This window comes from Cucurbita moschata, unplaced genomic scaffold, assembly GCF_002738365.1.
Source record: "Cucurbita moschata cultivar Rifu unplaced genomic scaffold, Cmos_1.0 Cmo_Scf00090, whole genome shotgun sequence".
NCBI lineage: Eukaryota > Viridiplantae > Streptophyta > Magnoliopsida > Cucurbitales > Cucurbitaceae > Cucurbita > Cucurbita moschata.
Window position 1 is genome coordinate 28,438 of NW_019268606.1, and position 13,341 is coordinate 41,778.

At 33.4% G+C, this 13,341-nt stretch overlaps 1 non-coding gene across 1 annotated transcript; it reads right to left on the minus strand.

Moving 5' to 3' along the window:
• Positions 1-8,086: 8,086 nt before the first annotated feature.
• On the minus strand, positions 8,087-8,158 carry TRNAQ-UUG. The gene has a single exon. It is a non-coding gene; the product is annotated as a tRNA-Gln (tRNA).
• Between the last annotated feature and the right edge of the window lie 5,183 nt (positions 8,159-13,341).

Here is a 13,341-nt window from a genome sequence, read left to right on the forward strand (position 1 = left end):
AGAACCTACTAGTAGGTTACTTACTAAGTTTTACTCACTCCATGTTTATCATTTATTTTTCAAGTAACTAAGAGTTGGTTGTGGATGAGAGTGGACTTTGGAGTGTGGGCCATGGACTAACCTCTATTTTTAATCTAGTATTTTTTGTTCTTCTTTGAGTCTGCTTCTTATTTTGTGTTTGTAATGGGTATGTATATGTAACTCGTGTACCCTAACAAGTGATTTCAAGGAGAAAAAATTAGATCCCATAAGAATAAGCCACTCATGAAAGACTCAAAGAATAAAAAGGAAAAAAATTAAAGGAATAAGCAAGAACAAGGGACTTAGTCAAGTAACTCGTGTACCCTAACAAGTGATTTCAAGGAGTTAAAGGCCTTTTGAAAAGGATTGGAAAGGAAAAAGTAAATGAAAAAGACAAAAAAATCATTTTTATCAATTATCAAGAATCTTTCCGGATTTGTAATTCCTTATCTTGAAGGAATCTCAAGATTCAAAATCAGTGAAAAATGATAAAAAAGCAATGAGGAATTTGTAGAAAAATTATAGATTTTTCCAAGAAAAATACTAATAAAATATTCGAAAAGTGGCAAATTACCAAAATACCTCTAGAAGAATGGATAATTACAGAAATGCCACTCTAATTAATCAGAGCATCAACCGTGACCATCCGAGCAAAATCCTTCGAACTCAAATTTCAACCGTCGGATCTCCTCCAAAATTTGATATGATCTAGAACGAATACGCACAGATCATCACATCCAACGACTAGTATTTAAAGCCAAGGTCGGTAAGGATATGATCGGAGTTGATATCTCCGAAAAATTATCCAGAAAGTTCGATCTCTAAATAACGAAGATTCTGGAGCTCTCAATGTCGGTTTAAGCTCCTCCTATAAAGTCTGAAGTAGGAGCAACAATACGGAATAAGAATCAAGAAAGGTCGATCGCCCAATCGAAGGCAATAAGCGTTTAGATTATGGGTCTCCTACTCTCAGATTTCTTCCAAATTCGAGAGAAATCCTCCACCATTTCTCTTCAAACTTATTCCTACCGTTTCTCAACAAAATTACCCACAAGTTCTATGAAGGAATAGAGTGCTGAAAGTGCCTAGAAACCATTCTCCCAATTCAATCAGCCATTGAAGAACTTCAAGAAAAACTTGAAAATCCAATCCGAGGATACATGATGATTCGTCGAGAAAGAATGATTCCAATAAGTTTCTGCACCTCCAAGGAATGCTTCCATAGAAGACCACAAAGAAAAATAACCTCGAGAGCATGTCGAATTGAAGGAAATAGGTTTCACAATTAAATTGGGGATAAGAGTCGAATTCTTATCTACGATCTTTTTTCCTTCAAATTAAGGATTCCTCTAGCTTTAGAGGAAGAAGTTGAGTAAACTTGATGAAGGAATCGAGAGATGAAACATCGTAGAACAAGCTACCCAAAAGATCGAAAATCTGGCGTTTCGAGTGAGTTGCATACCGAGAATGATTTTTTGAAATTAAGGTCTTACACTCAAAGACGTTCCTCCAAACTAATTCCTTTAGCCTGAAGAAAGGATATGGAAGAGGTTCAATGAAGAAATAGGGCCTTGAAACCCCTAGAATCGGCTACTCAATAAGAAATCCTTTATTTTATCTCCAGCGATAAATCATATTTTGGATGAACTTTCGAAGCGAATATCTTAGGCTACAATCCACGAGAAGGTATCAAATCAATCCCCAGCCCTTCCTGGTAATACCCATCTTTAAGTTTCATGAAGAAATCGAGGAGAGAAACGCTGTAAATGTGGCTATACAGGCCGAGTTTCAGATGGCGGCAACGCGAAAAATGCGCATCTTCTTCCTGTTTAGAGGAAGAGAACGATGATATGGCCGGTTCAACTGAACTATCCAAGTCAACTCAAAATTTGACCTTTTCTCGGGTTTTCTCAATTTTAGTCCCATTTCAGACCGATTCTCATAGAAAATCTTATGGTTTCAGAAAATAGACACAATAAGGAGTATGTGGAAGGAAATATGAAGTAATTCAGATACTGGAAGCTCAAGAATGGACGTCCCAAACGTCGACGACAAGGCAAGTAACCACCTTGGACTTTTTGTTAAGAAATACTTGTAGAAATCGCTTGGATTTTCATATGAACCCTAAAAAAAGTATGAATTAAGGATATATGAAAGAGAAACTCAACGAACCGTGAGTTAAGACCCTGAACCGATTAAATAGCTCGAGATTTAAGTAACATTAAAATAACCTACTGTACTGAGCATATTATAGTATGTTGAGGTTAGATATGAAATTTGGTGGTCATTGGATAAGGATAAGTAGGTAAACCAAGAAACGGTGTAAAATGACCATAATGCCCCTAAGGTAATTTACCTTCGGTTCATGACCTAGATGACCTTCAAATGCTATGAAATTCATCCGTAGATCTTATTTTATGAAGTGTTATATGAATCCTTATCCCAAGAGGTTTATATAAGGTAATGAAGTTTGGGAGTTATTGGAAAACTTTAGTTAGCGAAACCAAGATACGGGAGAAAATGCTCATCACGATCCATATGACCTTTGCCATGAATTACGATGTTTATAAGTTTTGTAGTCAATGTTACCAATGTTTGCTGCACACAAAAAGATAGGGATGTTAAACTTTTAAGTCACTTTTGGAAAGTATGGTGGATAAATTGGGTACCAAATTATTGTTTTTAACTGCATGTCATCCTCAGATTCATGAGCAAGAGGTGGTTAATAAAATATTAGGAGCATTGCTTAGTCCATTATTTATAAGAATATTAAGTCATAAATTGGGTAACAAATTATTGTTTTCAACTACATGTCATCTTCAGATTAATGAGCAAACTGAGGTGGTTAATAGAACATTAGTAGCATTGCTTAGGACTATTATTTGTAAGAATATTAAGTCTTGGGACAAATGTTTGCCACTCATTGTTCTCTTTTTGAACTTGCTTACGGATTTAATCCACTTACACGTCTTGATTTGCTTTCTATTCATTCTAATATTTTTGTGAGTAAAGCAGCCACAAGCAAGGCAAATGGGATCAAAACATTGCATAAAGAAAGGAAGGATACAATTGAGAAACAAAATTTCAATGTTGCTTCAAGAATTAACAACGGACGGAATGAAATCATTTTTCAACCCTGTAATTGGGTTTGGATACATTTTCGTAAGGAGTGATTCCCATCTCAAAGGAAGTCAAAGTTACATCCAAGAGGGGATGACCCTTATCAAATCCTTGAAAGAATTAATAACAATGCATATAAAATGATCTTCCAAGAGAATTTTCAGCACATTCTACTTTCAATGTTGCTGACTTGAGTCGTTTTGATGTAGGTGATGATTTTCTGATTCGAGGACGAATCCTTTTGAAGAGGGGGAAGATGATAAGGATCACGGTGTTCCAAATGTTCCAACTGAACCTATTACACGATCCAAGGCCAAGAAGATTCAACAAGCATTCATTCTTCATCTACAAAATTGGATAGGCTCGGTTCAACTATTATTTCATGTGTTACAAGCTTATTAGATTGAGAAATGACCATTTGGAGCTTCAGAAGTGAATATTTACACAGTTGAAGGAGCAAATGAAGTTGCAAGCATCATTACATGAGTTATTAGAAAACTTTATTTATTTTTAATTTCATAAAGTTTGTAACGGTAGAATTGTCAAATTGACTTCGTTTTTTTTTTTTTTTTTTGAGATTTAAGGGGATCAAGATTAAATCCCGACCACTAAATTATTATGTAAAAATTAGATTTGTGATGAATGAAATTGATCTCTCAAGTTGAGAAGTTCCCCTTCAAAATCTGAGCATCATCTATGCAAGTTTCATGCCACTCTTAGGATAGAATTGCATATGAGCCATGCAGTCACTCTTTCACATTGTGTGGTTGAGTGAAATTCTCAACCTTCTACTTATTTTTTGGGATTTTTCTCTGTATTCATTGTAATTTATCCTGATACAAACAAGTTTATTTTTGTAGGGAATGTATTAAGCACATGGATTTATTAATTACGGTGAACTTTTGCATAAAACGAAGTAAATACAAATGGAGTAACATGAGATAGAAGTAAACATAGTAATAAAAAGAAACTACATAAACTTAAAGGAAGTTAATCCCATTTTATAATATAAATATTGTTCAATTGTAGCAAAGAAGAAGTTTTGAAAACTAACCACTCCAGATCAATCTATGTTTGGAAAACTAAAATAAAGAAAAAATAAATAAATAAAAATATTTTTCAAAAAACTTAGTTTGGTGTGAAATTTTGCTTAAAATTCAAATGTTTTTTTAAAGGATAAAACACATAATTTGAAATAAAACAGTAAAAATAAATAAATAAAATAATTATCAATGCATGGGCTCCCGTGGCAATGCTGCTTCAACTGTGTGATAGACCATGTGAAGTTAACATGACAATAATAGTATGTTCTAAAGCACAAAAATATGTGGATAAATTTCATATATTGAGGTGCGGAAAACATATACACACGGGCAACTAAAAATAATAGATCCACTATAAGGGCATTTGGTCTAGTGGTATGATTTTTCTTTTACAAATTAGGTGGAATGAACAAACAAAAATAATGAGTTTAAAATTACCAAACAAAATATCAATTTTCAAATGTTATGGAGACAAAAAGAATATACAAAGGAAATTTGTGTATGTATGATTCTGGAAACTACGAGGATTCTCTCCTTTCTTGACATACTTTTCAAGACTTGGACCATAAACAGTTATCTACTCTTACTCCTACTCCCTTCTGATATACCATGTGAAGTTAACATGACAATAATAGTATGTTCTAAAGCACAAAAATATGTGGATAAATTTCATATATTGAGGTGCGGAAAACATAGACACGGGCAACTAAAAATAATAGATCCACTATAAGTGCATTTGGTCTAGTGGTATGATTTTTCTTTTACAAATTAGGTGGAATGAACAAACAAAAATAATGAGTTTAAAATTACCAAACAAAATATCAATTTTCAAAGGTTATGGAGACAACAAGAATATACAAAGGAAATTTGTGTATGTATGATTCTGGAAACTATGAGGATTCTCTCCTTTCTTGACATACTTTTTAGGACTTGGACCATAAACAGTTATCTACTCTTACTCGTACTCGCTTCTCTAAGAATCAACATAGCATAATCAGTCCATGAAGGCCGAGGTAGTCTTATAAAAGTAGATGAGGGTACCACTTTCTATTGCATAATTTCTATGTGAATAGAGAATGAACCATATTCTTTGTTATGTTGTCTGCTATCTCCCAATAGAAGTTTTACTTAGGTCATCTGTCGTCAGACTCCTTTTGATTACGTTAGAAACATGCAAGATTGAGAACCAACAACAATACCTCAAGCAGAGGTCATGTTCATGAAGCCTTGGAAGGCATGAAGCGGAGCAAGTTCGGAATAACTCAAGAATGTTACACCTTATGTGATAAGATAAGGAATCAATACAAGGGGAATAAGATTCGGATTACCTTGTCGATCGAATATCTCAAGCCAAGAACACTTTGCTTGAGATTCGAATCACTCCAGAAGCAAGATCGATCATGTCTAGCTTCAATGATTCTTGTTGATCAAATATCTCAAACACTTGATTGAGATTCGAATCACTCCACAAGCAAGATTGATCATGTCGAGCTTGAATGATTCTACATGCAACCTAAACTACATAGAGTTGCAAATAAACTTAGCCATCGGCTAAAGAAAAGCACAAATGCTTCTTTACTATATTTTCCAAGTCTCCCTTACAAATACAACAAACATGGCTTTATATAGCCTCAAAATGAAACTATTGAAGGCATTCCAAAAGTTGTAACATTCACACTTTATGGCCATAATTAGCCATTATGTAAATGTAACCGAAATTAAATAAAAAGTCTTAAAATACAATAACTCTAAATTACTCTAAATTATAACCCACCCAAAATTTACAACAATCAAACTTTATTCTTCTTCAATGTAGCATGAATTGAAACATCTTTTGATTATTTTGATAACCTTTTCTCCACATCTTCATTGAAGCATATTGTATGATTGATGTCTCTTGGTTCATATCATTCTCCACTTCTTCAAGAGGATTCGTCCTCGAATCTATTTGTGAAACTTTGCTGCAAAAAATAAGTTATGGAAATACAAAGAACCTCACAACACTCTCTCACGTGTATACACTCAAGGAATTTTAGGCCACTCTGTTTGCACTCATTTACACAAATGAAGCTCTCATTCTCACCTCTCAAAATTTTAAATAGAACAAAGATTGAATTTTGAACTTTGGGTCGATTAAAAACTAAAAAGATGAAAATAAATAAAAATTAAATTGAGAAGAAACGCAAAGGAAACATATATCCGATCTTGAGCCTGAAGCTCTGATACCAAATGATAAGATAAGGAATCAATACAAGGGGAATAAGATTCGGATTACCTTGTCGATCGAATATCTCAAGCCAAGAACACTTTGTTTGAGATTCGAATCACTCCAGAAGCAAGATCGATCATGTCTAGCTTCAATGATTCTTGTGGATCAAATATCTCAAACACTTGTTTGAGATTCGAATCACTCCACAAGCAAGATTGATCATATCGAGCTTGAATGATTCTACATGCAACCTAAACTACATAGAGTTGCAAAGAAACTTAGCCATTGGCTAAAGAAAAGCACAAATGCTTCTTTTGATATATCTTCTAAGTCTTATTACGAATACAACATAGATGGCTTTATATAACCTCAAAATGAAACTATTAAAGGCATTCCAAAAGTTGTAACATTCACACTTTATGGCCATAATTAGCCATTATGTAAATGTAACCGAAATTAAATAAAAAGTCTTAAAACACAATAACTCTAAATTATAACCCACCCAAAATTTACAACAATCAAACTTTATTCTTCTTCAATGTAGCATGAATTGAAACATCTTTTGATAATTTTAACAACCTTTTCTTCACATTTTCATTGAAGCATATTGTATGATTGATGTCTCTTGGTTCATATCATTCTCCACTTCTTCAAGAGGATTCGTCCTCGAATCTATTTGTGAAACTTTGCTGCAAAAAATAAGTTATGGAAATACAAAGGACCTCACAACACTCTCTCACGTGTATACACTCAAGGAATTTTAGGCCACTCTGTTTGCACTCATTTACACAAATGAAGCTCTCATTCTCACCTCTCAAAATTTTAAATAGAGCAAAGATTGAATTTTGAACTTTGGGTCGATTAAAAACTAAAAAGATGAAAATAAATAAAAATTAAATTGAGAAGAAACGCAAAGGAAACATATATCCGATCTTGAGCCTGAAGCTCTGATACCAAATGATAAGATAAGGAATCAATACAAGGGGAATAAGATTCGGATTACCTTGTCGATCGAATATCTCAAGCCAAGAACACTTTGCTTGAGATTCGAATCACTCCAGAAGCAAGATCGATCATGTCTAGCTTCAATGATTCTTGTTGATCAAATATCTCAAACACTTGATTGAGATTCAAATCACTCCACAAGCAAGATTGATCATGTCGAGCTTGAATGATTCTACATGCAACCTAAACTACATAGAGTTGCAAATAAACTTAGCCATCGGCTAAAGAAAAGCACAAATGCTTCTTTACTATATTTTCCAAGTCTCCCTTACAAATACAACAAACATGGCTTTATATAGCCTCAAAATGAAACTATTGAAGGCATTCCAAAAGTTGTAACATTCACACTTTATGGCCATAATTAGCCATTATGTAAATGTAACCGAAATTAAATAAAAAGTCTTAAAATACAATAACTCTAAATTACTCTAAATTATAACCCACCCAAAATTTATTCTTCTTCAATGTAGCATGAATTGAAACATCTTTTGATTATTTTGATAACCTTTTCTCCACATCTTCATTGAAGCATATTGTATGATTGATGTCTCTTGGTTCATATCATTATGCCTCAAGTTCATTGAAGCATATTGTATGATTGATGTCTCTTGGTTCATATCATTATGCCTCAAGAAAATTTGTGTTGTCGTTCCTTATTTTGTGTTTTCGCATCAAGGTCATTTCTTAAAGGTCCTACCGGGCGTTGAACCCAGGTTGTTGGATTCAAAGTCCAAAGTGCTAACCACTACACCATAGAACCCCTTCTAAAAATTTATTTTGGAATGGTGTTTCCTATTTTATGCAGATTCCACAAGAAGAGAGATCCTATCACGAGTCAAACTCAAGTTATTGGATTCAAACTTCTAGAGCTGTTTTATCTAACTCATTGTGATCTTGAGCCCCTTTAGAGTGGTTGCAGAAGTAACCCTCCAATGTTGATTGAAGCTCTTAAAGAACATGTAATTTTATATATTTTTTATAGTTAATTTATATATTGTTGTATATTACAAACCAATTGAAATAATACTTTACATCCCAGTCTTTCTTTCTTCCGTGCAAAATTTAACATGAAAACTATATTATTTCAATATTCACTCGAGAAACAAGGGCTGAAAACTATATTATTTCAAACCCTCCATTATTGCTTCTACTTTGCGTCAAAATGCTTCCACTAAATCATGTTACTAACTAGTTGGTTTGGTTCGGTTCAATTCCTGGGTCCACTAGATTGAATCGACCTAGCTCAATTAAACTCTTGATAATATAAAAATCATAAGTTTCTTAAATTACGTTAACTAAAAGTTTAACCCCTAATTTTTTTTAGAATATTTATCTTTGTGTCTAGTTGATCTCTAAATGCTTAGAAGTATCTAATAAGACTTCTATTTAAGGAACTTTTCTCTATAAAAGATGTAAGACTTCAGGTTTATTATTAAAGAATTTCAAAGGAGTGATTTGATATGTCACAAAATATTTATTTGTTTCAAATATCTTGATATGAACCAAGAGACATCAATCATACAATATGCTTCAATGAACTTGAGGCATAATGATATGAACCAAGAGACATCAATCATACAATATGCTTCAATGAAGATGTGGAGAAAAGGTTATCAAAATAATCAAAAGATGTTTCAATTCATGCTACATTGAAGAAGAATAAAGTTTGATTGTTGTAAATTTTGGGTGGGTTATAATTTAGAGTAATTTAGAGTTATTGTATTTTAAGACTTTTTATTTAATTTCGGTTACATTTACATAATGGCTAATTATGGCCATAAAGTGTGAATGTTACAACTTTTGGAATGCCTTCAATAGTTTCATTTTGAGGCTATATAAAGCCATGTTTGTTGTATTTGTAAGGGAGACTTGGAAAATATATCAAAAGAAGCATTTGTGCTTTTCTTTAGCCAATGGCTAAGTTTCTTTGCAATTCTATGTAGTTTAGATTGCATGTAGAATCATTCAAGCTCGACATGATCAATCTTGCTTGTGGAGTGATTCGAATCTCAAACAAGTGTTTGAGATATTTGATCAACAAGAATCATTGAAGCTAGACATGATCGATCTTGCTTCTGGAGTGATTCGAATCTCAAACAAAGTGTTCTTGGCTTGAGATATTCGATCGACAAGGTAATCCGAATCTTATTCCCCTTGTATTGATTCCTTATCATATCATATCTTATGTTGACCATTCTTTGTTTTTGTCAAGTATTTTGAATATTATCATTATGAATTACTAATGGCATTAGATTGCATCTCATTAATAACAATATCCCAAAACTCAGGTAAAGATGACATCAAAATCAATACTTTAATTTCATCTTCAAAATTTATTTCCACTTAACTCAGTTGACTGATAATCAATGAAGAAATATGGCGTTGAAACCCCTAGAATTGGCTACCCAATAAGAAATCCTTTGTTTTATCTCCAACGATAAATCATATTTTGGATGAAATTTGGAAGCGAATATCTTAGGCTACGATCCACGAGAAGGTATCAAATCAATCTCTAGCCCTTCCTTGTAATACCCATCTTTAAGTTTCACGAAGAAATCGAGGAGAGAAACGCTGTAAATGTGGCTGTACAGGCAGAGTTTCAGATGGCGGCAACGCGAAAAATGCGCATCTTCTTCCTGTTCAGAGGAAGAAAACGATGATATTGCCAGTTCAACTCAAAATTTGTCCTTTTCTTGGATTTTCTTAATTTTAACCAAATTCCAAGACCGATTCTCATAGAAAATCTTATGGTTTCAGAAACTAGACACAATAAGGAGTACGTGGAAGGAAATTTGAAGTAATTCAGAAACTGGAAGCTCAAGAATGGACGTCCCAAACGTCGACGACGAGGCAAGTAGCCACCTTGGACTTTTTGTTAAGAAATACTTGTAGAAATCACTTGGATTTTCATATCAACCCTAAACCAAGTATGAATTAAGGATATATGAAAGAAAAATCAAAAGAACCATGAGTTAAGACCCTGAACCGATCAAATAGCTCGAGATTTAAGTAATGTTAAAATAACCCCCTATATGAGCTCCGCTGCCTATCAAATTTTAATATTGAGCATATTATAGTATGTTGAGGTTAGACATGAAACTTGGTGGTCATTGGATAAGGATAAGTAGGTAAACTAACAAACGGTGTAAAATGACCATAGTGCCCCAAGGTAATTTAGCTTCAATTCATGACCTAGATGACCTTCAAATCTTATTTTATGAAATTTTATATGAATCCTTATCCCAAGATGATAGGAACCAAGAGACATCAATCATACAATATGCTTCAATGAAGATGTGAAGAAAAGGTTGTCAAAATTATCAAAAGATGTTTCAATTCATGCTACATTGAAGAAGAATAAAGTTTGATTGTTGTAAATTTTGGGTGGGTTATAATTTAGAGTTATTGTGTTTTAAGACTTTTTATTTAATTTCGGTTACATTTACATAATGGCTAATTATGGCCATAAAGTGTGAATGTTACAACTTTTGGAATGCCTTTAATAGTTTCATTTTGAGGCTATATAAAGCCATCTATGTTGTATTTGTAATCAGACTTAGAAGATATATCAAAAGAAGCATTTGTGCTTTTCTTTAGCCAATGGCTAAGTTTCTTTGCAATTCTATGTAGTTTAGATTGCATGTAGAATCATTCAAGCTCGACATGATCAATCTTGCTTGTGGAGTGATTCGAATCTCAAACAAGTGTTTGAGATATTTGATCAACAAGAATCATTGAAGCTAGACATGATCGATCTTGCTTCTGGAGTGATTCGAATCTCAAACAAAGTGTTCTTGGCTTGAGATATTCGATCGACAAGGTAATCCGAATCTTATTCCCCTTGTATTGATTCCTTAATGATACGATAAGAAATCAATACAAGGGGAATAAGATTCGGATTACCTTGTCGATCGAATATCTCAAACACTTGTTTGAGATTCGAATCACTCCAGAAGCAAGATCGATCATGTCTAGCTTCAATGATTCTTGTTGATCAAATATCTCAAGACAAGAACACTTGATTGAGATTCGAATCACTCCACAAGCAAGATTGATCATGTCGAGCTTGAATGATTCTACATGCAACCTAAACTACATAGAGTTGCAAAGAAACTTAGCCATTGGCTAAAGAAAAGCACAAATGCTTCTTTTGATATATTTTCCAAGTCTTCCTTACAAATATAACATACAAGGCTTTATATAGCCTCAAAATGAAAAAGACATTACAAAAGTTGTAACATTCACACTTTATGGCCATAATTAGCCATTATGTAAATGTAACCGAAATTAAATAAAATGTCTTAAAATACAATAACTCTAAATTATAACCCACCCAAAATTTACAACAATCAAACTTTATTCTTCTTCAATGTAGCATGAATTGAAACATCTTTTGATAATTTTGACAACCTTTTCTTCACATCTTCATTGAAGCATATTGTATGATTGATGTCTCTTGGTTCATATCACAAGAGGTTATATAAGGTAATGAAGTTTGGGAGTTATTGGAAAACTTTAGTTAGCGAAACCAAGATATGGGAGAAAATGCTCATCACGATCCATATGACCTTTGTCATGAAGCACGATGTTTATAAGTTTTGTAGTCAATGTTGCTATGTTTGCTGCACACAAATAAAGATAGGGATGTTAAATTTTTAAGTCACTTTTGGAAAATATGGTGGATAAATTGGGTACCAAATTATTGTTTTCAACTGCATGTCATCCTCCGACTCATGAGCAAACTGAGGTGGTTAATAAAATATTAGGAGCATTGCTTAGGGCTATTATTTATAAGAATATTAAGTCATAAATTGGGTAACAAATTATTGTTTTCAACTACATGTCATCTTCCGATTAATTAATGAGCAAACTGAGGTGGTTAATAGAACATTAGGAGCATTGCTTAGGGCTATTATTTGTAAGAATTAATGAGCAAACTGAGGTGGTTAATAGAACATTAGGAGCATTGCTTAGGGCTATTATTTGTAAGAATATTAAGTCTTGGGACGAATGTTAATAGAACATTAGGAGCATTGCTTAGGGCTATTATTTGTAAGAATATTAAGTCTTGGGACGAATGTTTGCCACTCATTGTTCTCTTTTTGAAGTTGCTTACGAATTTAATCCACTTACGCGTCTTGAGTTGCTTTCTATTCATTCTAATATTTTTGTGAGTAAAGCAGCCACAAGTAAGGAAAATGGGATCAAAACATTCCATAAAGAGGGGAAGGAGACAATTGAGAAACAAAATTTCAATGTTGCTTCAATTAACAAAGGACGGAATGAAATCATTTTCCAACCCGGTAACTGGGTTTGGATACATTTTCGCAAGGAGTGATTCCCATCTCAAAGGAAGACAAAGTTACATCCAATAGGGGATGACCCTTATCAAGTCCTTGAAAGAATTAATAACAATGCATATAAAATGATCTTCGAGGAGAATTTTCAGCACATTCTACTTCCAATGTTGCTGACTTGAGTCCTTTTGATGTAGGTGATGATTTTCTAATTCGAGGATGAATCCTTTTGAAGAGGGGGAAGATGATAAGGATCACGGTGTTCCAAATGTTCCAACTGGACCTATTACACGATCCAAGGCCAAGAAGATTCAACAAACATTCATTCTTCATCTACAAAATTGGATAGACTCGGTTCAACTATTATTTCATGTGTTACAAGCTTATTCGATTGAGGAAAGACCATTTGGAGCTTCAGAAGTGAATATTTACACAATTGAAGGAGCAAATGAAGTTGCAAGCATCATTACATGAGTTGTTAGAAAACTTTATTTATTTTTAATTTCATAAAGTTTGTAACCGTAGAATTGTCAAATTGACTTCGTTTGTTTTTTATGGAGATTTACGGGGATCGAGATTAAATCTCGGTGATAAGATATGGAATCAATACAAGGGGAATAAGATTCGGATTACCTTGTCGATCGAA